This window comes from Phyllopteryx taeniolatus, chromosome 16 (assembly GCF_024500385.1).
Source record: "Phyllopteryx taeniolatus isolate TA_2022b chromosome 16, UOR_Ptae_1.2, whole genome shotgun sequence".
Classification (NCBI taxonomy): domain Eukaryota; kingdom Metazoa; phylum Chordata; class Actinopteri; order Syngnathiformes; family Syngnathidae; genus Phyllopteryx; species Phyllopteryx taeniolatus.
The window spans coordinates 5,156,915-5,182,155 of record NC_084517.1 but is presented as its reverse complement, the minus strand read 5'-3'; the positions used below and the strand labels follow the sequence as shown (position 1 = coordinate 5,182,155).

Below are 25,241 nucleotides of genomic sequence, written 5' to 3'. Positions count from 1 at the left end.
CGTTCGTTCTGGTCGTGACACGTTCGGGTGCTCACAAACGCATTTTCGGCATTGAGTCCTGCCCGCTGTTTTTCTTTCTTTTCTGCGCAACATCCACGTTTGATACTTTGGGTATGGTGTTTGCAGACCTTCATTGAAGCATCTCACCGAACACCAACAAACAAAATGTACATCCACTGAAATAATGGTCTCGTCCCAAAATTACTCGCCCATTTTACTTACTCAGTGTGAAATCTGTTACTCTAAGTTTTAAACCTAACCCTCCTTTCAAACTCTACGCGAGTTTTTTACACCCCACCCAGGTATGAAACTTTGCTTTGAAACTCTAACCGTACTTTAAAATCCAAACCGCGGCGTAAAACGCTAATTTAAAATCAGCAACCTAGACTTTTAAACCCTAACCCTACTTTAAAACCCTAACCGTGGCTTGAACCCCTACTTTCAAAACCCTACCCCTTATTTAAAACGGTAACCCAGGCTTGAAACCCTACTTTGAAACCCCAACCCTGATTGCAAACCCTGCTTTTAAACCCAAATCCTACTTTGAAACCCTAGCTGTGGCTTGACACTCAAACTTGAAACCCTTAGCCATGTTTAAAACCCTAATCCTGGCATGAAACCTCCATTGGAAGGCCTAACCTAACTTATTTTTAAACCAAACAAACCGAGCAAATTTAAAACCATAAGCCTTGTTTAAAAATCAAACCCTGAAACTCCAAGCCTTGTTTAAATCTGTAACCCTGGCTTGAAACCCGACTTTGAAACCCCAACTCTGATGTGAAGCCCTACTTTGAAACCCTAAGCCATGTTTGAAACCGTGGCCCTGGCCTAAAAACCCTACTTTAACATCCTAACCCTGGCTTGAACTGCTATTTACAAGGCCTAACCCTTGTTTTGCAACCCTAACCCCGGTTCTATGAATCGTGATCTGACCTGCATGCTCCCCTTTGTGGAAATCATTGGTGTTCTTTTGAGTAACTAACAAGCAAAGCAAACATGTCTTTAATTAACATCCAAATCGTGGACGTGCTCCACTGTGAACTTCTTTTCTATCGATTTCAATTCCTGCCTGAAAGCTGCAACGCTTCACAGAAATTCTGCGCAAGCTTTAATCATGAAATTATTATTATTTTTAAAAAGTATCCGCAGATGTTCAGTGAAAGAAGCGTCTCACACAAATGTTTAATTTAGAGAATAATTACGATTGAAACATCTCTGCGAAGGTTGAAAAAAAAAAAAAAAATTTAATTACTGTGAATAAATAGGTGAATATTTCCATATTTCGTCGACCGAATGCCGTTTGGGATCAGTCAAGGTTAGCACATCGCGCATTTGTGCGCGTGCATGCGCGCGTGTGTGTGTGTGCATTTTCCATCCAGAGTTTGTGCAAGTAAACTTGCACAATGTTGTACTCACATCAGTAATGATCTGGCCAACATAGCCCCGTGACCTTGTTGTTGTTTCCATAGTTGCACTTCCTGTCTGATGAGTTTTCGCTGCTTGTAAGACTTTGGCGGTGGGCAAAGTGTAACATCGGCGTTGTGGAGCTGTAAACAACTAGACCTTTTTTTTTTTTTTTTTTTAATATACATTTTTAAGACCTGCACGTGTCCCAATACTTTTATACATTGAAATTACATACTTTTGTCCAAATTCAATAAGTTCCTACACATTTTCTGTCGTGCGTGTCAATGCTTTTGTACAAATAACACTTTTCCACTTCTATATGTGTCCCAATACCTTTGTCCGGATTCCATATTTTCAGTCTTGGCCCTTTAAACATCATCGACTGCAGATTTGAAAAGGACACTTTCTCACCCCACACCAACCCAGCCGCACCACCGACCACCATCGCACCTCTGACTTCTGTGTTGACCATTCATGAACAGGATCAACCTCCAAAAGATCAACAAAGCGGCGCGCCCAGACCTTGTGTTCCCATCCTGCCTCAAAGTCTGCGCGGACCAGACTGCTCCAGACTTCACACACATCTTCGATAGTTCTCTGGAACTGTGTGACGTACCATCCCCTTTCAAACGCTCCATCATCATCTGTCTCCAAGAAACCTGCAGTCACGGGTCTGAATGACTACAGGCCATCAGGACGTCTGTGCTCATGAAGTCCTTTGAATGTCTCATGCTGAACCACCTCAAGAGCGTCACAGGATCCCTGCTAGACCCCCTGCAGTTTGCCTACCAAGCAAACAGGTCTCTGGATGACGCAGTCAACATGGGACTCCACTTTATCCTAGAACACCTCGACGGCACGGGGACCAACGCAAGGATCCTGTTCGTGGACTTACAGTCCCCTCCAAAAGTATTGGAACGGGAGGGTCAATTCCTTTGTTTTTGTTATATAGTGAAGACCTTTAGTTTTCGGATCAAAAGATGAAGATGAGACAAAAGTTCAGAATTCCAGCTTTTATTTCATGGTATTTACATCTCGAAGTGTTAAACAACTCAGGACAGAGCACCTTTTGTTTGAAGACACCCACTTTTCAGGTGAGCGAAAGGTATTGGAACAGACATGATTAAATTAACTTAAAGTCAATAATAGTTAATATTTGGTGGCACAACCCTTACTTGCAATAGCTTCTTCCCTCTTGCAATTAAATTGCTAGAGGACTGCATCATTTGCACAACTGTAATTGTATGAGCATTACCACATTACCGGTAACTTTTTATTGCTATGTGACTCTCCGTGGTGTGTTTTTATGTTTTTATGAATCATAGGTATTTTTGTCAAAATGACTGTCTATTGTCGTACTGGAGTGACTCCAGCTTCCGTAAACAAATTCCTTGTGTGTTTTTGACGTACATTATTTCCCCCCAAAAATTGTCAAAAGTCAATAGTGCGCATTATACATAGGTATAGGGGAAAATGAAAAAATGTTTTCACATTTTATAAATTTATGCTGCCATCTAGAGGTTATGAAAAAGCGGTACATGTTAATTCCAATATGCCACAGCCACCGAGAGGTTATAAAAAAGTTAGAACCTTCCATTCTAGTATGTCACCGCCACCTAGAAGTTATGAAAAAGGTGTAGCCTACACTTTTATTCCAATATGACAGGGGTACGTATGGCTGCATATATGCACAGTTGTGCTCATATGTTTACATATCCTGGCAGAATTTGTGACATATTGTTTTTTTTAAATATGACTGATGACTGAACAACAACCAACATTAGTTTGTTTATGGTTATGTGTTGTTTAATAATAATGCTTTTCTGAAATGCTTGACAGTTTAATTTGAATCCCGTTAAAATAAAATTAAATGTGTTTCACCTGGCCCTTCATGTTTTCTTTAAAGAATTGTACCCATCTTACAAATTCTACCTGGGTAATCAAACATATCAGAATCAGAATCAGAATCATCTTTATTTTGCCAAGTATGTCAAAAAGACACAAGGCTCTCGTACGACAACTGACAGAGAATACTTTTGAGACAAAAAAACAGTCACTGAGCAATAAACGTTTGCTAATAATCTGGTAATCCCGGCATGAGCGCAATTTCTCATTTACTAAATAATAGTAGGGCTGTGAATTTCAAAATAAGAGCAAGTAAATAAAAAGAAAGTATTACGTGCTCAAATAAACTGCTTAACTTCAGAATAATTCTTTGAAAAAAAACGAACAAAATACAGATAATACTTAATGTTTTGATCATATGGGGTAGAAGAAAAATCATGCATTGTAAAAATGCATTATACATAGGTAGAAGGGTTTTCCATAATGTTGAGGTCAACTTTGGGGGTGGATATTATACATAGGTGCACATTATATATGAGACATTACGGTAGATGTCTTAATCATGTCACTAAAAGTCTTCACTTGTCTTAAAGGAGCACCAAACCTGGAAAACAGGTTCGCGATTCCCTGTTTATACTTCCGAGTTTGGTTACGTGACAAACAACGTTCGCGGGGGTGGTTCTAATGTTAATTTCGGTCGCCAGCAGACGGTGATATTGCCTAAAATGCCCGCGTCCTTGCGATTGCTGGAAATTGCTACATTATTCTGTTTAATTCTTATTCCACTATTGCAATAGTAACCAGAATTAGTGGTGGCACTTACAACGTATTCTTGCTCCCCAAAATATGTGGCTTTACTTTCCCTTTAATCATGAGCCAAAATGTCTTAACTGTCCTTAATAATGTCCGAAGAAGTCTTGCCCCAAAAATCTTAAATAACTTTCCTAATGTCCCCAAAATCCTTAAATTACCTTAATGATGTCCCAAAAGGACTTAGATTGGTAAAGATGATGGGAATAAGAGGGTGACAAATGAGCTCCTTGAGCTACACTGAAATTCTGCTGGAGTTGTGTGACTTTGAAGACAAAGGACACATATCAAACATGTTCCCTGGTCCTCTTCCGACTCCTGGGGGTCGTGCCCCCCCGCTGCCGCCCCCCCCCCCTGAGGTCAATATTAGCATGGGGAAGCGCAGTGCGTGGACGTGGCTTGGCCTAATTCTGCGCATGTGGCGCTTGCAAAAATGTGGAGATGAAGACCGATGTCCAAGGGCAAACATCTCCTGCGGCGGTATGCCAAGCGTTCCGCTCCGAACGTTCTTTCTAAGCTTAACACTTTTTTTAAGCACCGCCAGGAATTTTTATTCTTCGGCAAACGTGTGCGACTTTGAACAAAATCATCATTAGCGTCAAAGCCGGATGACAATGTCGGGGGGAAAAAAGGGGGGTGGGGGGGCTTACTTCCACGGATGAGGAGGGATAAATGGAAGCCGGAGTGAGGAATATTGTGGAGTCAGCTTCACCTGGACGATATTGTGTAAACATCATGTTTACGTCCCGACTTCACGCCGGAAGCGTTGCGATGATGAGGAACGGCAGATCATGTCAAGTCAGATGTTCTCCACCCAGACAGCAGCAGAAGAGAACGGCTGAAACTGAGATAAGTGTGAAGGGGGACACCCTAGAGGCCTTGGGACTACATGGCACTCACACTTGAGACTTTTTGGGACATTATGAAGGCCATCAAACACATTTTAGGATATCATTAAGGCCATTCAAGACTTTTTAGGACATTATGAAGTCTATTTATTACTTGGCACAAAAAAAGGACAATTTGGGAGATTCTGGGAGATTATTTAGGATTGTTAAAACAATTTAGGGCATTGTTGAGGTAATTTCGGACATTTTAGGACATTATTAAGGACATTTAAGTCATTTTGGGACATCATTTAGGATATTTAAGTCCATTGAAGTATTTTTAGGATATCATCAAGGACCTTTCAGTCCTCTTTCAGACGTAAATAAGGTCATTTGATTGAAGACATTAAAAATACATATATTAAAAAGGGGAAAAAACATACCAGGCCAACAGAAGTTGACTGGCTTTTTAAAATATTTTATTAACAGGTCAATATGACCCGCCACATAATGAGATACTATTATATTTTCAAACTTTACAAACTTTTCAATCCTTAACCTTTCTGTTGTATTTGTTTCTTTGCAACACCCGAAGTGTTTAAGTGACCTTTTGCATGTTTAACCACAAACAAAATAAATACAAATATGTATTTTTGGTGAATATTGAACATTGTTTATTTTTTTTTTGTAGCCTGAATAACACCCCAAAAATAACTATGGTTTAAACAAACAGACATTAGCATTCTGCTAACGCTGCGCATGAGCCCGAAGGAGTTCACCGGTAATCTAACGTAATCTTTAACGGATTTGATTCTTTTCTTTCTGGTGGTTCAAAGCAAGCACCTCCCCAGTGACCTCACCCTGCACATGACCACGTGGCCCCGTCATTGTGTATCAAATACTGTATATTCATTGACTGTCTTCATGGCGGCACAGTGGGGCTCTGTGATCTCCCTCAAGGACACTTCGCCGAGACCCCGCCTGAAGGGGATTTAGTGGGCCTTTACGTCTTTGTTCAGAGCGAAGGATGTCCTAAAGGTTTTTAAAATGGCCCTAATAATGTCCTAAAAGCCTAAATTGGCCTTAATGAAACCTCAAAAGTCTTACGTGGCCGTCATAGTTTCCTAAACAACTGTTAAACGTCCTTAATAATGTCTTTAAAGGTTTTAATAGCGGAATTGTGTTCCAAAGTCTTGGCCTTAATGATGTCCACTAGTTTGACATGGCCTTAACAATGTCCCAAACGCTCTTAAAAGTCCCGAAGATATGTCCTATAGAATCTTGAATGGCCTGAATAATGTCCTAAAAGGTCTTAAATGGACCTAATAATGTCTTCAAATACTTTAAATAGCTAAAAATAACTTTAAATAGCCTGAACAATGTTCCAAAAGGTCTTAAATTGCCTTCATGTCTTAAGAGTCTTGTCCCCCAAAGTCTTAAATGGCCCCAATAAGACCTAAAAAGTCTGAAATGCACTTCGTAATGTCCTCAAATGTTTTAAAAACAAACTCCTTGTGTGACAGATGTGTAAAAAAAAACAACAACAACAACATCCATCTTCAATTAAGGAGAATCCTAACAGCTCGGAATCTTCTTAAATGAGAAAAGTGTAATCAGCTCGGCAAATCTGTTCAATTGAAATGTGTTCAGGGAGATAATGCTCATTTTCAGCACTTTGCTGTACACTACAATAATGGTCATAATCAGAAATATGTTGCTCCATTGTCAAATGTGACAACAGGAAGATGCCACTCACTCGCCTTTGGGAACAGCGCATTGATTCTCACATTTTGCTCCATACGGATTTTCGCAAATTTACATACGGCAGTATGTAAATTTCCACCCCAAAATAATATATCTTTGAGAAAAAAAAGTTGGAGAATTTGTAAATAAAATATATTTTTGACAAACACATTCCCAAAACATGCGTAGTAGGTTAATTGAAGTCTAAATTGTCCGCAGGTGTGAATGTAAGTGTCAATGGGTGTTTGTCTTTTTGACGTGGACTGACGTTTTCTACGGGATAGCCGGCGTGCCACGTGCTAGCTACATCACTTGTTGCCGCCCGCAGTGAGCACATGTGGACACAAAGTAAAATTTGTGTTCGAACATATTTTGGAGGGAAATGAGGCAGACCATAACATGCCCAGGTCTGATTTAAGGGGTGCTTCCATTCGGCACCGCCAAAAATGGCCAAAAGTGATCGGTGATTGGCCCCAAAAATCCTCAGCGTGTCAAGCCTACCAAAAACACAAATATGTCAGTGATTGGTTAAAAAAAGGTTAAAAAAAACCATACAAAAGTTTTTTTTATGTTTGGTACTAAACCAAAGGCGTGCAACTTGAAACTGGGATTTGCCTGTATTGTATACGCAAAACAATTGGTTCAATTCTGTGTTATAGCAGAGCATCGCTTACGCCGGTATTTTGGCCGAATCTCGGCGAAGGGCCGTGCTCGGCGTTGGCCGTCTGGCGAACGGCAGCCAGCCCAGGAAGCGTCAGTTAATTGGTGCGCTCTGGCCGGCCTGCTGTCAGCCTAGGCCTTTCATGGCCTTTTCATGGCGTTCTCGTGGGAAGAGGAGGAAGAAGAGGGAAGGATGGAAGGAGAGGAGGAAGAGACGGCTGCAGCGTAATGAGGCGGCGTACCTGCTTGCACAGGGCTGCATCAGGAGGGTCACTTGTGGGCAATTAGAGAGAAATAATGAGAGCTTTCTCTTCCTGGCTGTCGTCTGTTTGCCCCCCCACCACCTCCCCGCGCTCCCCCTCTTCCTCCTCCTCCTGTTTCCTGTGAGGAGTGTCGGGAAACTTCATCAGCAAGAGTGAAAACAGTCCAAAGAGCCAACAAACACTAACAGAGAGCAATAAGATTCGGCGGAATTTAATGTTGTTGATGCTTTGGGCCCCAGGGGGGCTGCAGTCTATCCCAGCTGACTTTGGGCAAGAGGGAGGGTACGCCCTGGACTGGTCGCCATCAAAAGTCAGGGCACATCAAATGAAAACTATTTGAATAATAATTCGGCGGCACAGTGGAAGACTGGTTAGCACATCTGCCACACATTTCTGAGGACCGGTGTTCCAATCCCGGGCACGCCTGTGTGGAGTTTGCACGTTCTCCCCGTGCCCGCGTGGCTTTTCTCCGGGCACTCCGCTTTCCTCCCACATCCCAAAAGCATGCGTGAAGACTCTCAATTGCCCGTAGGTGTGAATGTGAGTGCCAATGGTTGTCTGTTTCTATGTGCCCTGCGATTGGCTGGCGACCAGTTCAGGGTGTACCCCGCCTCTCGCCCGAAGATAGCTGGGCAAAAAAACAATATGATAAATTCAAATGATAAATTAAGTTTCAGGTAAATTAAAAAGATGAACAAAAAAAAGCAACATGTTCATGAATAAAAGAAGTATAAAACTAGAAAAAAAATCTCTTCCTGCTCCTTAGTCTCAAAATAACTTTTTAATTTATAATATTATATTAATACAAGAATAGGTTTTACAATATACACGGTTATAAAAATGTATCCAAATCATGGTGCCACACATTATTGTACAATAATTGATGAATAAAGCCCATTCTTCTGTGGCGTCGGGCGGAATCCTCGTCTCTCCAAAAGAGAAACCCCCCAAAACGGGCATGTTTGTTGCGCCAATACCATTGCAAGCCATTTTCAACACGTTAGACGTGAAAAATATGAAATGAACCAAATTTGGACACGGGAGGATCTGGCTCACGCCACGTAACTACATATCATCAGCCTAATACCATAACTGCCAAAGTTATTTTGAACTGACTTACTAAATCTATACAAAATACAAATGTGCTTACTGTAAATTGTGTTTTTTCTTGTTTTTTTTCGAAAATGTTCAAATATATACCATATATACAAATAGACACACCTCATACTCTACACCATGTATAACCCACACTTTATATATTCATATTTATCCATCCATCCACACATCCCATACCCTAAAATATTAATCTTCATTACACAATAACGAGTCCTATCACTATTATTTATATCAAACTTATTAAATGCTAATTGATTGGACTTTATTACAAGCTTTTAAATGGAATTACAAACTTTTTCAGTCTTAATTTGTACCTTTCTTGATTTTCTTGCCATCGGTTGATATCGCCATTCCTGTTTGATTTATCTTTTTGTATTTGATTCAGTGATTCTTCCTTGCACCACTAGAGGGAGCCTACATACCAGACTTTAAGCATCACTGTGCTCGGGGATCGCAAAGAAATGCCCGCACTTTGCTACGCGTGATTTGAATAATGCAGACTATGAGTTCGCACATCCTGGCTGATGTTTGAAGCCTCTCACGGTTGTTCGACTCGAGAAAATAATAAGCCGAGACAAGACCATTCAGTCCACTTCCCGACATCGGGGCGGGAAGTCCGCTTTTCTCGCGTCTGGCGTCGACTGCGGCTCCCGTGCGGAGGGGTTTGAGCTCCCCTGACAGTGATTGATGGCCATCATAATGCGCCGCATTCCATCCAAATGCCCTCAAACGCTCTCATGCCCGTCATTGTGCCTTTTTACATGCGCTCGGCGTGCTTGTTTTCGTTAGGGTCCGCAGCCTGATCAATAACTCACTGGCGGGTAAGCAGGAGTAATGCTCGGGGTTCGTTATGAGCCGAAAAGAAGCACAAAGATTGATTAGAAATCTAATTGAACACACACTAAATCTTTTAATGGTCCATTTGCAGCTTAAAAAAAAAAAAAAAAAAAAAAAAGAGCAAAGAGCGTCGATTCCCCGCTCGGCCTACTACAACAAACAAAACAGGAATGAAAATGAAAATTGTGGTAATGACGTAAAAGAAGTAATGCTTAAAATCCCAGAATAAAAGAACAACTGTAACGTTCTTTGAACTTAGTAGCATTTGGACAAAATCTCGAGGACACCAAAAATGTCCACTTCAAACCAAATCATCAGACTTCCATGAACTGAATTTTCGGTTTTGCATCATCTTTCTATCTATTGGACGTGCTTTGAATTTGGTAGCAATAGGACAAAATTCGGATAAATTCGTCCGTAACTTATTCACTGCCGGCTGTTTTCAAAGTAGTTCCCCAACTTTTTAAAGCATTTCAAGACGCACAGAATACTGTGTTCTGTGACAATAAAAGTACCAAACCTATAAAAAGAAAGAGTAGACTCATCAGAAAAAAAAAGTTTATTTCTAGCTTTTTCCGTTCTTTAGTAATCAGCAGTAGAACATGGGTTGTTTCACCAAAAACATCGGTTTCCGACCAAAAACGGGAGGAAAGGAAAGTTTTGCAGAACAGTGACTTTGACACTAATATTTTCTTTTCTTTGCTTTTGTGACACCGCAAACAATTAAACGACCAAAACAAGACTGACAAAAGGCTTTGGATTGCAAAATTATTTATTTACAGATATACAATGAAAAAACACACCGTAACCAATGCTGCCTTCTGGCGGGTTATCAATTTCTAGTGCCTTTTTTTTTTTGGGATGGTTTTGCAATTTTTTCCCCCCTCCTGCAATTTAGTGTTTCCATCTGTCTAGAATATGCACTTCTTAATCTTGTGTAAAATCTGATCTAAAATGTAGAATCCTAAAGACAAGTTCATCTTCGAAGGACAAAATTACCTAAAAATGGCCACTTGAAAGCAAAATGGCAGACTTCCCGTGTCTTTTTGGGCGTGACTTTTTAATACTTTTTCGTCACGCTAAATATGCACACCATTGGCGTGACAAGCCAATTTTGTACTTTATTATAAAAAGTTGCGGCGACTTTGCAGCCAAGTAGGTTAGTTAAGTGGCCGTTACGAAAAGTGTGAATAATTGAAGTAATTCTGAGGGAGCAGAAGCAACAAAAGATGCTTTTCACGTGTCGCGGCGCCCTCTTTGCTCGGCGCGATGTCAAGGCTCCGCACTTCGGCGGCGGGGTTGCCGTGGTGACGCTACACCGGTTCTAAACGTTATCAAAAGAATGTCGAGCGGCTTTGCGGCATAATGAGCGGCAGATAATTAAAAGAAAATACACAAAGAAACTTTTCACTCTTTCACACTTTAACCCTTGACTTCCTCCGCCGCAAGTATCTTGGGAGCACAAATACTTCTCATGAACACTGGCAAATATTTGAATATTGTATTTTAGATTTTCGACAAATGTACGAAAATGGGACTCATTGGTAGATGATTACTGGAGATGGCCCAATACTTTTCTCCGCACTCTACATTTCGTACGTGTCCCAATACTTTCGTTCAAACCGCACATCGTCGCTCCCTATGTGTCCCAATACTTTTGTCCCAACCCCCGTCGGAATGATTGGCTCCATTTTGTTCACTTTTGGGGAGTTGAGGAGAGGAATTGAGCAGCCAGCTGCCAGGCTGGCCAATTTTCGGCCATTCCCGCCCCCCCCCCCCTAAAAAGATGTCTGAAGTGGAAAATCGTACCTGATGGCCCACGAGGACGCTTTCAAGCCACTAGATGCTCGCATGGAAGTCAATGTGCAAATCAATTATGTGGAAAAAAGAGGCTCAAGATTTAAAAAAAAAAAAAAAAAAACATAACACACACTCTCCCGCGCGTGGCTGACGTCGAGTCTCAGAAAGGTGAGACGACACTTTGACGTGCAAGCAGTGAAGATGAGGAGGAAATCCCGCTGAGGTCATTTGCCTGGAGACTTGCAGATGAATAGAAAGAGGTGTGGGGACGCAGCGTGAGAGGAAGAATTCCACAAAAGAAAACGAAAAATCCTGCAGTGAAGAGAGAAGCCAAGTTAGAATATTTGTGTGAGCTTGATTCGCTGACACAAGCGCACCTCAAACACACGGTGGCGATTCTTTCCGTCTTTCACTCAAATGCAACCTGCATTGTTTTGTCTTTTTTTCTCCTGGGTGCGCATCTCCTTCACTTTTCACTTCATATGTGCCCTAAAACCTTACAAATCTACATTTTCACTTTCTGTGGGCGTCTCAATGCCCCACATCTTCTCGACTTCACTCACCCTTTAGGCGTCCGAAAGGTTTTATCCCAACTCAACATTTTCTCTTCCTGGAGCTGTCTATTTATGTCCACAAATCACATTTCATGTGTCCTAATCATTTTTAGTACACGACATTGATGACATCATCACCGGAATAGCATCGGAGTACGTCCAAGCATATCAATCATGTTTGGAAAATTCAGCCTCCGAAGCCAGTGTCACTTTGTCACGGGAAATTTGATAGACATGTCTGTCATTAGTCGACCCACAAAAAAAAGTCTCAAAAAGTAACGCCAGAAAGCAAACGGAAAGTCTGCCATTTTGCTTTGAAGCGGACATTTTAGGCTCATTTGAGTCATTTTTAGGGGTCCTACGAATGTTTTGGAAAATTCGGCCCCTGGATCCAGTTTCACTCAGCCAACATGAAATTTTGGTAGGCATCCCTATCATAAGTACTGTAGACCCACAAAAAAGTCTCCAAAGACCATGCCTGAAGACACACATTGTGTCAACATTTTTGCTTTGAAATGGACATTTTAGGTTCATTTTGTGCCATTTTCAAGGTTCATCAAATGTTTGGAAAATTCACTTCCTCACATAGCAGCATGAAATTTGGTTGACGCCAATAATTAGTAGAGCCACAATTAAATGTCTCAAAAGACAATGCGTGAAAAGCCACAGGAAGTCAACCATTTTGGTTTGAAGCTGCATATACTGCTTAAGGTTGTCATGGAATACAGATTGATCTGCTTTGTGGCTCTAATGGTTTTGGGCCAGTCTTTATTCTAGCGCCACCTACCACATTGCGGCGACTGATTGACATAAACATTCCGACAATGTGACCCTGGCCCCCAACCCACTTGTCAAAGTGACGCGTGCCACTTGTATCTTAGCTCCACCCCCTTCAAACACTTCATTCACCAAATGGCATTGAATTCCATTCAATCAAGGAGGGAAAGTGTTTGTCGTATGTAACGTGTGTCACGTGTGTCACGTGACTTTGTGACCAATGTCAAGAAGAACAAGCCCACCCTCACCCTGAAGACCCCCCTGGTGGGAAAGCGAGCCAATGAATGAGCGATGAGATGATTGTTACACCATCATAACGCTCATCTAATTGCCAATTTCTCTTTTTAATTGAATTTGCTGGAGTGAGGAGGACGGAGATGGGATTCCTGCCACTGTGTGTGTGTGTGTGTGTGTGTGTGTGTGTGTGTGTTGATGGCTGTTGACCGGGCAGGACCCTTAATGAGGGGAAACTATGACACTGGGTGTTGTCTACAGAGACGTGACATCCTCCCCACACCAACTAAACTTCCTCTCCGGACATTTTGAGGGTGGAGATCTTGCCCTGGCTGAGCGTCATTTCGGTCCTGCAATCGTGATAAAATGCAGTGATGGGAACTCACGAAGCACAAGTACTTTGTTACTGTACTTGAGTGGATTACTGAACAATTCTTCGAAAAAGAGGCTACAATCTGTTTATCGACAGTCCCGGTTGAGCTTTACTGTTAGAAAACAAAGCGAATTAGATGTTGGGGACTGAAAACAACCACAGCTTCGCCTTTAAGTTCGCAAGCTTAATGCTAACACATAATGGGAAACACCGCATTATCCGCATTAACAAGTAGCATGTAGCATCTACTGTATGTGTTAACCCTTTGTGCAATGGATATTTGAACACGAACAGTGATGCAACACATGTAGACAGACAATATAACAATATTTACAAGCAAAAATTCTTTATCATCTGCGCATAATGACTAATATTACACACAAGTACCACTGAATTAAAGCAAAAAAACTGCGACAAAAACTAATTCTTTTGTTTTCCACTTTTTATTACAACATTTGTATTAAGTAATATATTAAAAAGGGCTATTTTTCATCATTAAAAACACATTACAACATTTTTTGGTTTGTTTTTTGGGAGGCTGGAATGCATTAATGCCTTTTTCATTCATTTCAATCGGGAAAGATGATTTGAGATCAGATTTATCCATCCATCCATTTTCTTTTGGCGCTTATCCTCACAAGGGTCGCGGGCTGCTGGAGCCTATCTCAGCTATCTTCAGGCGAGAGGCGGGGTAGACCCTGAACTGGTCGCCAGCCAATCGCAGGGCACGTTGAAACAAACAACCATTCGCGCACAAATTCACACCTACGGGCAATTGAAAGTCTTCAATCAACCTACCACGCATGTTCTTGGGATGTGGGAGGAAACCGGAGTACCCGGAGAAAACCCACCCAGGCACGGGGAGAACATGCAAACTCCACACAGGCGGGGTCGGGATTTGAACCCCGGTCCCCAGAACTGTGAAGCAGATGTGCTAACCAGTCGTCCACTGTTCCAGATCAGATTTAAAAAAATGAGAATTTGTCCAGCCTGGTCACGGAACGAATTCAACTCGTGTCTCAAGGCACCGTTGTACAGTGGAACATCGCTTTAACGGACCCCCGATTTAACAGATATCGGCTGCGAAGGACTGGCGCTCATCCCCCAGGACGCATGCAAATTAGCCATGTGCCTGTCGGCTCACGGTGCTGCTGAACACGGCAGGCTTGAGTTCAAATACCTGCTGGAGGAGTTAAGTTTGGATGAACTTTTCAAGCTTTTTTTTTTTTTTTACATTTATTTACAATAATTTTGTAGTGTATTCTGTTTTAGGCAACGAAAAAAAACGCATAAAACTATTATTTTGTACTGTATGGTTGTGTTTAGGCCATGAAAAAAAGCGCTTCAGTATGACGGACAATTGGCTGCAACGGATGAACCCTCCGCCCCCTCATGAGTCTGTTAAATCGAGGTACTTCTTTTTCCGAGGACTTTTTACTTGTACTCCCTACATGTGAAAACTGGTATCTGTAGTTTCTTCTCCTTGCTTTGTAAAAATAGGCTTGTCACTTTTTTCAATCTCCGCGGATGATCAAACAAAAAAAGAGAGAGTGAAAGTCATGATTGACTGAGATCTTTGGGTCTTCTACTTAAGCACAGAGTGGAAGTCATTTTGCCCCCCTCTGATAAAATGTAAACATCCCACACAGAAGCAAAAAAAGTGTTTTGTTCCATTGCCTTTTGCAGCCAAAGTGACTGAAAATACGCTCAATGACCGATCAGCCAAATGTCATTTTCCCAAATGGGTTTGATGCCTCACCATAAAACACAAAACTCCAATGAGTCAGCCAGCCAGTACCCATCAGCTGCCTCAGGAGTCCCACAGGCCAAAAAAGCCCAGTAGGACTCCTTCTTCTGCTCTCCAGCACCCCCTCCGAGGACTCCAAAAACGGTGGGTACGCTGAACCGCTGTTTGCTGCATAGGCACAAACAACAGTCAGGGCCGGTCCCCTCAACCGAAGGCGGAGGGAGGCTTCCCTGTCGTCCGCCGGGGTGAACCCAGATGTACAGGCGCAGAGCCGGGGGGCGATAAGCATACCCACACCGGCTCGGCGCCTCTCACTCTGGGCAACTCCAGAGTGGAAGAGAGTCCAACCCCTCTCGGGAGGATTTGCTCCCGGCTGTGTGTGGAGGCGAGCCCGACTATATCTAGTTAGAACTTCTCGACCTCACACACCTGCTCGGGCTCCTTCCCTGCCAGAGAGGTGACGTTCCATGTGCCTAGAGCCAGCTTCTGTAGCCAGGCATGGCCGCCAAGCTCCACCGCCCTGCTCACACTGCACCCGACACCTTTAGCCCCTCCCGGAGGTGGTGAGCCCATGGGAAGGGGGACCCACGCTATCCTTTCAGGTTGTGCCCAGCCGGCTCCCAAAATTGAAAATTGAAATTGCAATTGCAAATCGTGGCAATATCGCGCTTTGCTGGGTTCTGTGTGAAAGGCGCAGGCAGGAATCTTGTGTTATGTCTCCGTCATGCGTGTGTGTGGGAGGGAGTGTCATTGATGAAGAACCAAGTACGTTTTATTTGTCATCTCTCCATTTCTCACTTGCTCCATCTCTATTTCCCTCTCTCTATTTCTTAAAATCTCTTGCTCTGCTTCTCCATCTTTCTTCTTCTCGCTCCCCGTTTTTTCTATTTCTCTCTTCCAATCTCTATTTCTGTCAATTTGTCTGTCTCTCTCTCTCTCTCGCAACCTCTCCCGCTATTTTTCCATTTCTCTCCATCTCTATTTCTTTATTTCCCTAGATCTCTTTCAATTGATATTTGTCTTTTCATTTTACTGTTTCGATTTCTTTCTCTCTCCGTTTTTATTTATGCTTAACACAACGTCCCAACTCCATTGGAATTGGGACGTTGTAGTTCACGCTCCCTTTCAATCTCTATTTCTCTCTCCCTCACCCCCTCTCGAATTGACCTCTATCTCTCTGTCAATCTCTATTTCTTTCTATCTCTTTCAATCAATGTTTATCTTTCTTTTGAACTTTTACGCTTTCAATCCATTTCGCTCTCCCCGCTCTCTCTGTTTCTCTTTTTCTATTTCGGTATCTCAGTCTCTATTTCTCGATTTCCCAATCTCTCTCACTTCACATTTATATTTCTCACTACTTCGCACGTTGTTTCAATCTTTAGTTCTCTCTCTATTTGTCTGTCTTTGAATCTCCTTTTCTCTATCTCTGTTTTTCTATCGCTCTATGTACAATACATCTCCATTTCTACCTCTGCATATATCTCTACAGAATACTGTGCAGCTACGTCTCACTCACTCCCCCTCTTCTATCTGTATCTCTCCATAGCTCTATTAATCTTTCTTTGTCCATCATTCTCTCCATCACTCTCTCTCTCTCTCTCTCTCTCTCTCTCTCTCTCTCCGCCAGCGAGCGAGCGTCGGAATGTGAGCTCCTCTTGTTCGTCCATTTCTGCAGTCGCCATCTGACTAGTGTGAAGGAATGACCGGGCCCAGACGGACGCTCCCTCTACAACGTCACTAACCGACCAATCACAGGGCAACGTTCGCTTTCCTCTTCCTCTGCTCTTTCTCTCTCTCTCTCTCTCTCTCTCTCGCCTTCCACCAGAGCATCCCCTCCTCCTCCTCTTCTTCTTCATACCGTGTGGTCCAAGGAGGACTTCTTGTCTTGCGGGAGCAACGTGGAGAGGATAGAAGAAGAAGTGTGACCGCGGACGAGTGCCCAGAATCAACTGTGAGTATTACGCACATGGACACACACACACACACACACATGGGCACACACACTCCATTGTGTTGGCAGGTTGTGAAGGATGGGCTTGTTGCCAAGTTCTGTCACACTTTGCTGCATCTTGAAGTCAAACTTGTTTACAAACAAACTTGAATGATGACCTCTGCTGTTTAGGCCATTTTGTTACATTCATTGTGTGCCACATCACTTTTCACATGAGCAATGGAGTGGGGAATAAGGAATCTTAAAATGTTCCTGACATTCCCATGATTCAGTTGAACATGGTGTGTTTTAGGGTACGTTTGGAAATTCAGAGCGTTGTTGGAGTGCGCCGATAGGTTATTCAGAGCGCCACAGTCCGGGAGTGCTGGAGCGCACGCCCGCCGCTCTGACCGAGGAGACAGAGTGGCCGGAGCGTCGGGCAGGACGAGATGTTTACAGGGAGAACTGACAAATTCAGTATCCCTGCCAATGGCCAACGCGCTCGTTCGTAAATTCATAATGAAATGGAGCACTCTCAGAGCGCAGTGAGAGCGTCAGAGTGAATTTCTGAACATACCCTTAGTGACCGTGTGATGTTGGTTTCACAAAAATAACCTATTGGACAATAGGAAAACACGCAGGAGTCACTTCCAGATTCTTTTTTCGTTAACTTTCGGAACTGTTTTTTTTTTTTTTTTTTTTTTAGGTCACTGCTTCTGTAAAATGACAGTGGTGATGTTTGAAATAAGTTTTGCAGTCTCCACAAATGGTTTTGTGTGGAGAGGCCCTTAATGTTTTTCAAATGATGTTTTAACCATGTTTACATTTTTAATTCTGCAACTTTTTCTTTTTTTAAATTGTTACTTATTATTTGGATTATTTTTTTTGCTCGTGTGTGTGTGTGTGTGTGTGTGTGTGTGTGTGTGTGTAAATAAGCTACAACTCACAGGTAGACAGACAGGTAGACGTTTCTCATTGTAACGAGAAACTATCTCTCTTTTCTTCTCCCTTTCTTTTTTTCCATGTCCCCTTAGCGGCTCCGTAGATTTCATTATTTTTTTTATTTTTAAATTCAATGTTGTTTTTATTTGGGCCACTTTGTTTTGTAAAATAATCATATGCATAGTTTTGAAAAAACAAATTATTTTTCCTACATTTTTTATTTGCTTTTTTTTTTTTATTATCGCTGCAATTCTTTTGCTGTTTCAGCAGTTTCTGCTCCAGCTTCCATTGATCTCTGTAATAATAGTCAGCCTTTATTTACTTAAATCCGCTATTGATTGGCTGGTAGCCATCACATGGTTTCACTTCCTAGTCGTGAGCCACATGGTGTCCATTTTTGCTTAAGTTTCATTTCTCAAACTTGTTGAACTTGACCTCAAGTTTGGCCATCTTTTGCTGCGTTCAGGCAGAACTGGAGGAAAGTCAAAATATTTGTTGTGCCATCAAATGAGGTGAGGAGAAGATTGAGATGCCACAAGATGGTGTGTACTTTTGTCGAAATGAAACTCTTCAACTCACTTCAAAATACTTCCTTGATACAAAGACGCCACTAGATAGTGTTTGGTTTTAAACATATTTAGGAATTTTTTTTATTTAACATTTGTTTGCAATACATTTTAATTTAAAAAAAGTACACTTTTATATTCAATATTTACCTAGATTTAAGCACAGCATTAATCTTCAAACTATAATGTTAGAGTGGCTTCCAATAATATCAAATATTCAAATATATAAGTAATTGTCTCATTTTTGGTGAACACTTATTTTTTGAATATTTATTACACTTTTGGAATATTTTGATATAATTTAGTTTGAGAGCCGCTATTCTACGTAATTACACAATGACATCATCATGCTATGGCAATGTCATCAAATAATAATACCAATACATCAAATTCATGACGCTAATTTATATAGCGCTTTTCTAGATGCTCAAAGACACGAGATACAAAACCTATAATAAAGCAAGGAAGCAACCTCCGCACAATATTTGTTGGTAATACTGACTCAAGTTTCATGAATTAAGCATGTTTCCGAACTCAACGTGTCCTCACATTTGTTGGCCATCTTGCACTGCGTTCGGACGAAATTGGAGGAATGGCGATGGTTTCTCGCTGGGTGTTTTTTTTTTGTTTAATGTCAGTCATCGTAGTGGCGAGCCCCAGTTACTCGTCCGCCATAATCGATCGGGCGGCGGCGGGTAACCGACGCTGATTATCAATACGGCGGCTTAAGAGGCGAGGCCGGGCCGCCGCTGTCCCCTCCGGCTCAATTACAGCAGCCGCGTTCCATACGCCCTCCGCAAGGTCAACTACTGTGTCGGCTTCACATCATTTATTTATTTATTTTTTTTCCCAGTGAGCTTGCGCGGCTGCTAAATGTTTAATGGCGGAGCTTGTCGATAACCACTCAGTTCATGAAGGAGAAAAAGCTCGCGGAGGTCTACTGAAGGGAAGAGTTAGCTCGGGCTGGAAGACTTGAGCTCCAAGATATTCACCCCAAAAAAAATCGCGTTATCTTACAGATTGTGAGCCTGAAAATGATGTTGGCTCGACATTAGCGATAAGATGATGTTTGCTACAAGTTTTTATTAGCCTAATGATTATATTAGCTAGTAGATGATGTTAGATAAAAGATTATGTTACCTTGAAGGCCGAAGATTACATTTAGCTAGATGATGAGAAATAGAGTGGGCTAACTCCACTTTTTTCATTTTGTAAGAGAGTGATATAAAGTTTGATGGCAGCAATAAAATTGTGATTTATGTGGAAATGATGACTTCTTCTGGGTAGTTGTTTTTACCAAATATGTGGTTGTCCTTAGATTTTGGCAAATAACAAATATGTGCCGGTAATTAGCTAACGAAAATGAGCTTGATGATAATAATAATAATTGTACCCCGCCTCTCGCCCGAAGATGGCTGGGATAGGCACCAGCACACCCGTGACCCTAGTGAATTCACATTCATAAGCGGATCAGAAAATGGATGGATGAATAATTGAGCGATGTCAAGTGGAAGAGAATGCCAACGTGACAATTATGTTAGCCCTGAAGATGTTAGCTCGAAAATAATGCGCACGGGAAAATTATGCTAGCTACACGGTGATTTTAGCAGGAAGATGTCAGCTAGATTTGCTGACATTTGCTAGAAATATGAAGATGTTATCGAGAGCATTGTTTCAGAGATGATTTTAGCAAGAAGATGTTATCCCGAACATCATGATAGCTTCAAAATTAAGTTAGTTTGAAGATGTTAGCTAGCTGAATTTTGCTAGCTCAAAGATGTTAATGAGAATATTGTTATCTTAATGCTAACATTAGCTTAAAGATGTTGTGTAGCACATTATGCTAGAGCAGTGATTCCCAACCAGTGTGCCGTGGGAAATTATCGAATTTTACTTAATTGCTCAAAAAAATATATATTTTTACAAGAAATAATGTATCTTTGTTCATCTATTTATGCCAGTGAGGCAAAGTGACAGACAGAACAAATGAATGTTCTCCTATTAGATGGCAGTAAGTACATACAGTAATTAATGTATCCACTCTTTGTGACATTTTGTTTGTTGGTGTGCCGTGAGATTTTTCAATTGTAAAATATGCGCCTTGGCTCCTTAAAGGTTGAAATCACTGTGCTAGAGAGAAGATGATGTTAGCTTGAAGATATTAGCCAGAAGATCATGTTAGCTTCAAAAATACCTTACCAAGAAGATTACGTTGGCAAGAAGATTAGCCTGAAGACTACATTAGGTAGGAGACAATGTTAGCTTCAAAAAAATCACATCTGTGAAGACTCTCAAGTCATCCAGATCATGGTAATCCGCAAAGGTTGCATCAAGGCAACTGTACTGTTCTTGTTGGTTGTTGCCCAGTGCGGTTAGTGAAACGACCGTCCTACATTCCGATTAATGGTTCACACTTCTGTGGCAAAACAGCTCATCAGGGCCATTCTTCCCGTTGAATAAAGCGAACTTTTGGTGAGCGATGTCAGGAATGTATTATAGGTGATGTCGAAGATAATGTTAGCTATAAAATTAAATTGGCTTGAAGATTATGTTGGCGAGCAGATTCATTTTGATTAATTTCTTTTGTTTAACCAAGTAAGGCAATTGAGAGCAGTTTCTCATTTACAATGCCGAACTGGAGGCAATTTAGGGTTTAGTGTCTTGCCCAAGGAACAGTGGACAGTTGAAGCCAGGATTCCGTCAGTGGACGACCCACTCGATCAACTGACCCAAAGTCGCCCACGATGTTAGTTTCTAAATCTTATGTTGCTAGAAAGTAGTTACCTCTTTGTTCCAATTCTTGCTTTTTTACGTCTTTATATGATCATTCAGATATTTCAAGTCGACTGCAGAAGCTGTGAGCTTTCTTTCGAGACTAAACCATCCGTTAGCACAGAGCGGCTCATATTGGTGCCTCATTTGCCGCTGAACGTTGTCCCCAAAGTCCATTAGCGCGTTAGCCCGTCCGCCGCTTTTAGCTCGCCAATAAAAAGGAGTAAGCGCCTCCGCCTCGTTTTAGTTCAGTGGCGTTCGCCGCGCAACTATTTGTCCAGGAAGACGGTTCGCTTTCACCCCAAAAAAATAAAAAAAATACAAAATAAAAACCTATGAGGACGACTGAGACGTGAGATGATTGACCAGGAGGCGACCATGCAGGATATCTCATTACGCCATTACGCCTTGGGGGAAGCATTTGGATTCACTTAAGGAACATTCCGGTCCAATTTCAGGACATTTTGGGAACATTCTGGTGAACTTTGACATTTTGACACACTTTGAGGACATTTTAGTCCACATTCTGGACATTCTGTTCCACTTTAGGAACATTTTGGTCAACTTTGAGGAGATGCTGGTCAACCTTTGGGTCTTGGTGCACAAAAAGGGAACGTGGTTGTTACATAAATGATGACAAGACATGCACAGTAGTCTTCATTAAACATGAGTTAGAAAAGGGGCCAATTATTGTTTTGACTTGAAGAAAGTCAAAAGTCAAAAATGTTGAACACGTTTGCCCTCATGTCGAATTAAAAATGTATTTTGACTTTCATAAATGAAATAAAATCATTGACTAAAAACAAAAAGTACAAATAGAAGCCTGGATCGTGACGTAATAGCGCAGATATCAAGAGTAAAAATCAAGAGTTGTTTATGAGTAGAAAAAGACTGTTAATTGACTCAATTATCTGTCATCTGATTGGCTGTCGCGTCCCTGGTTGTGTTTCTTGTTTACACGTCTTTACGAGCAGCACTTGTCACGCTAATTGACTTCTTTTTAGCTTCACACACGCATCGGAGATCTTTTCTTTTTTTTGACTCTTTTCTCGGTCTGACAGCAAACGTTTTCACCACAACCGCGCTCGCCACCATTTTCTCGGTCTCTTTCGTGATTGGCTTCAGGGAAGCCAAGATAATCAGTCATGCTCAGCCAATCAGAGGCTTGCGAGGAGTGCACGCTTTCTGTTCTTCTACTTCATCCTCTTGTTCTTTTGTTAATAAGGTGTTTTTCTAAATATTAATTATCCTTTTCCTCCTCTTCCTTTCCACCTTACTCTTCCTTTTCTTTGTTTACTTTTCCTCCTTTTTTTCTCTTCCTTTCCTCTCTCTTGTTTTTTTCCTTTTCTTATTTCTCTTTGACTTATTCCTCTTATTTTCTTCCTCCTTTCTCTTCATTTCTTGTCTCCTCTTCGTCCTCCTCCTTCTCTCCCCCTCTTTTTCTAAATATCAAAACATTTTACTCTCTCTTTGTCCTCCTTTATTCTCCTCTTGTACCTCCTCTTCTTTTCCTCCTCTTCTTCCTTTCTCTTCTTCCCCCTCCTTTTCTTCCTGTTCCTGTTTCTCTTCTTCCTCTACCTTTTTCTCCCCACTTCTTTTTCTTCCTCCTCTACATTTCCCTCCTCTTACTGTATTCTTCCTCTTCTGTCTATCACATATTCCACTTCATCGTCCTCTTTTTTTTTTTAAATCTCTTTCCTCCTCATCTTCCTCTTCTTTCTTCCTCTTTTTCTTCCTCTTCCTCCTCCTTCCTTTACGGCTTTGGACCGAGCGAGCCGCTCAGGTGAGCCCATCCAGTTATCACGACGGCTGCTTATCTCTTGGCTATCGATTGGACGTCGTGTGTGTGTGTGTGTGTGTGCGTGCGCACGCGTATGTGTGTTGGGTGCGGGGTTCAAAGTAGTGCAACCAATCAATGGGGGTGTTTCATTCTCCTTGAAAAGTCCTTTGTTGATCCCCGTCACTGACTGGACAGGCGTGACACTAACACGCCGGCCACAAACTCTGACGTCCAATTCCTGTTTTTGCCTTTGTAATTGTCACGGTGTGGAATTTCATCAAAGATTCATCCAGAGTGTTAACACAGGACGTGACAATTACCACGTGAGACGTCCAGGACGCAAACAAAAAAAAAAAAGAAAAAGCCAAGAAGTCCACAAGTTGACTTGATGAGACAAACAAAATTCAAATGAATAGAATTAGAAACAACTTTAAGGACATTTTAGTCAATATGGGGAACATTCTGGTCCACTTTGAGGACATGCTGGTCATATTTTTACAACATTTGTTCCACTTGGAGGACATTTTGGTCCACTTCAGCAAAACTGGTTTCTTTTTGGGGCATTTGGTCCCCTATGATGACTTCGTTTGGGCATTTGGTTCACTTTTAAGACACAGTCCTCTTTGGGAACATTCTGGTTGACTTTAGGGGATATTTAGTTCATTTTGAAAAATTCTGTTCAAATTTGAGGATATTTCAGTCAATTTTGTGAAGATTCTGTTCCATTTTGTGGATATATTGGTCCACTTTTACACCCCATCGTTCTTTTCCATTTTGAAGACATTCTAGTACACTGGAACCTTCCGGTCCACTTCAGGGACCTGTTGATTCACTTTGTGAATATTGTGGCCTGATTTGAGGACATTTTAGTACATTTTGGGAACATTCTGGTCCATTTTGAGGACCTTCTAAGGACATCTCTCTTCCTGCCGTCTCCAAAAAGGAGCCAAGAAGCTCAAGTGAGACCTGCATGATTTGACTTGGCAAACACTTGGCTACAAAAATCGGAATAAATTGGATAAAAAACGAATAGCTGACAAACAAACTAATGGATATTTTTCTTTCATCTTGGTTAGCTGATTGAAAGTGTCGATGCGTTTAATTTTATAGCCTTCACCTTCTCAATAAAAGTGCATATTCATCTCATTTTCAGATATTGTTCCCTGATAATTTAACGTTTTATGTCATTTTAGTCTAATGACTTTATGTTTTATGGTCTAATTACGTGATCCTTTTTCATCAGCTGATATTTGTACTAATTAATGGCTTCTGCGGCTTTCACCAAAATTTTACAACTTGAAGGAAGTCCTTCATCAACTTTGAGGACATTCTACTCCACTTTGACAACACTTTAGTTTACTTACGGAACGTGGCGGACGTTGTTAACCTGGGCCACAACCGGTCCGGTGTGGAATTCTTTGGATGAACGCTCATATTTTCTTTGGCAAATATTTAAGCCGGATGCCCTTCCTGCCGCAACCTTCTGCATTTATCCGGGCTTGGGACCAGCCTACAGTTTGCACCGGCTTGTGCCCCCCCCCCAATACGGCTGCATTTCGAAAATTCACATCCACTTTAGAACATTTTTGTTCACTTTGGGAACATTCTGGTCTGCTTTAGAAAGATCCCGGTCTGCTTTGAGAATATTCTCGTCCACTTTTTGAACAAATTGTTACACTTTTAGTACATTCTGGCCTACATTTTGGACATTCTGATCCACTTTCCGATGCAGGTGCCATAAAGTGGTGCTTGTGATAGTGTAGTACATATTGTCTCTATTTGGAGTGTGCACGCTGCTATTCACAATGCGCAGCAATGATGTCACAATTTCTCTTCCAGGCCTCGGCCGCCGCAGTGCTGCGAGTCAATCAAACTCAGCATCTGTGTTGAAATGGCGTCCGGTGAGCGTGTTATTGATGAATCATCATTATTCATTCAGAGAAGGCGGCCACTCATGACGCCGCCAAGTAGGCGAGGCAGCCATGCAGCAAAGTGGCAGACGACTGAACAAAAGACATTGGGGCTGCTTTGCATAAAATCTTTCTTTATGGCCTTCTTCACCTTCCTCACAGACTTTTTATTGATTCTCTGCCTCATCCAACCTTTGCCTTTGCATTGCCGTTGCCGCGGAAACGTCGCGAAGGAAACATTCTAGTCCCCCCAAGACCATTGTAGAACACTGAGAGGATTGTGGTCACTTTGGGAACTTTCTCATCCATTTTTTGTGCATTTTGGCTTTTTAGCCCACTTTTGAACAG

General features: G+C 41.7%; 1 protein-coding gene across 22 annotated transcripts in view; it reads left to right on the top strand.

Moving 5' to 3' along the window:
• The first annotated feature begins 16,676 nt into the window (after nucleotides 1-16,676).
• Nucleotides 16,677-25,241, top strand: part of LOC133465957 (RNA binding protein fox-1 homolog 3-like) — a 350,051-nt gene continuing 341,486 nt past the window's right edge. For 21 of the 22 annotated variants that reach the window (XR_009784790.1, XR_009784789.1, XM_061749174.1 and 18 more), the window contains exon 1: nucleotides 16,677-16,944. The gene's annotated coding sequence lies outside the window, so the exon portion shown is untranslated. The remainder of the gene's footprint in view (nucleotides 16,945-25,241) is intronic. The other variant, XM_061749185.1, reaches the window with a different exon arrangement.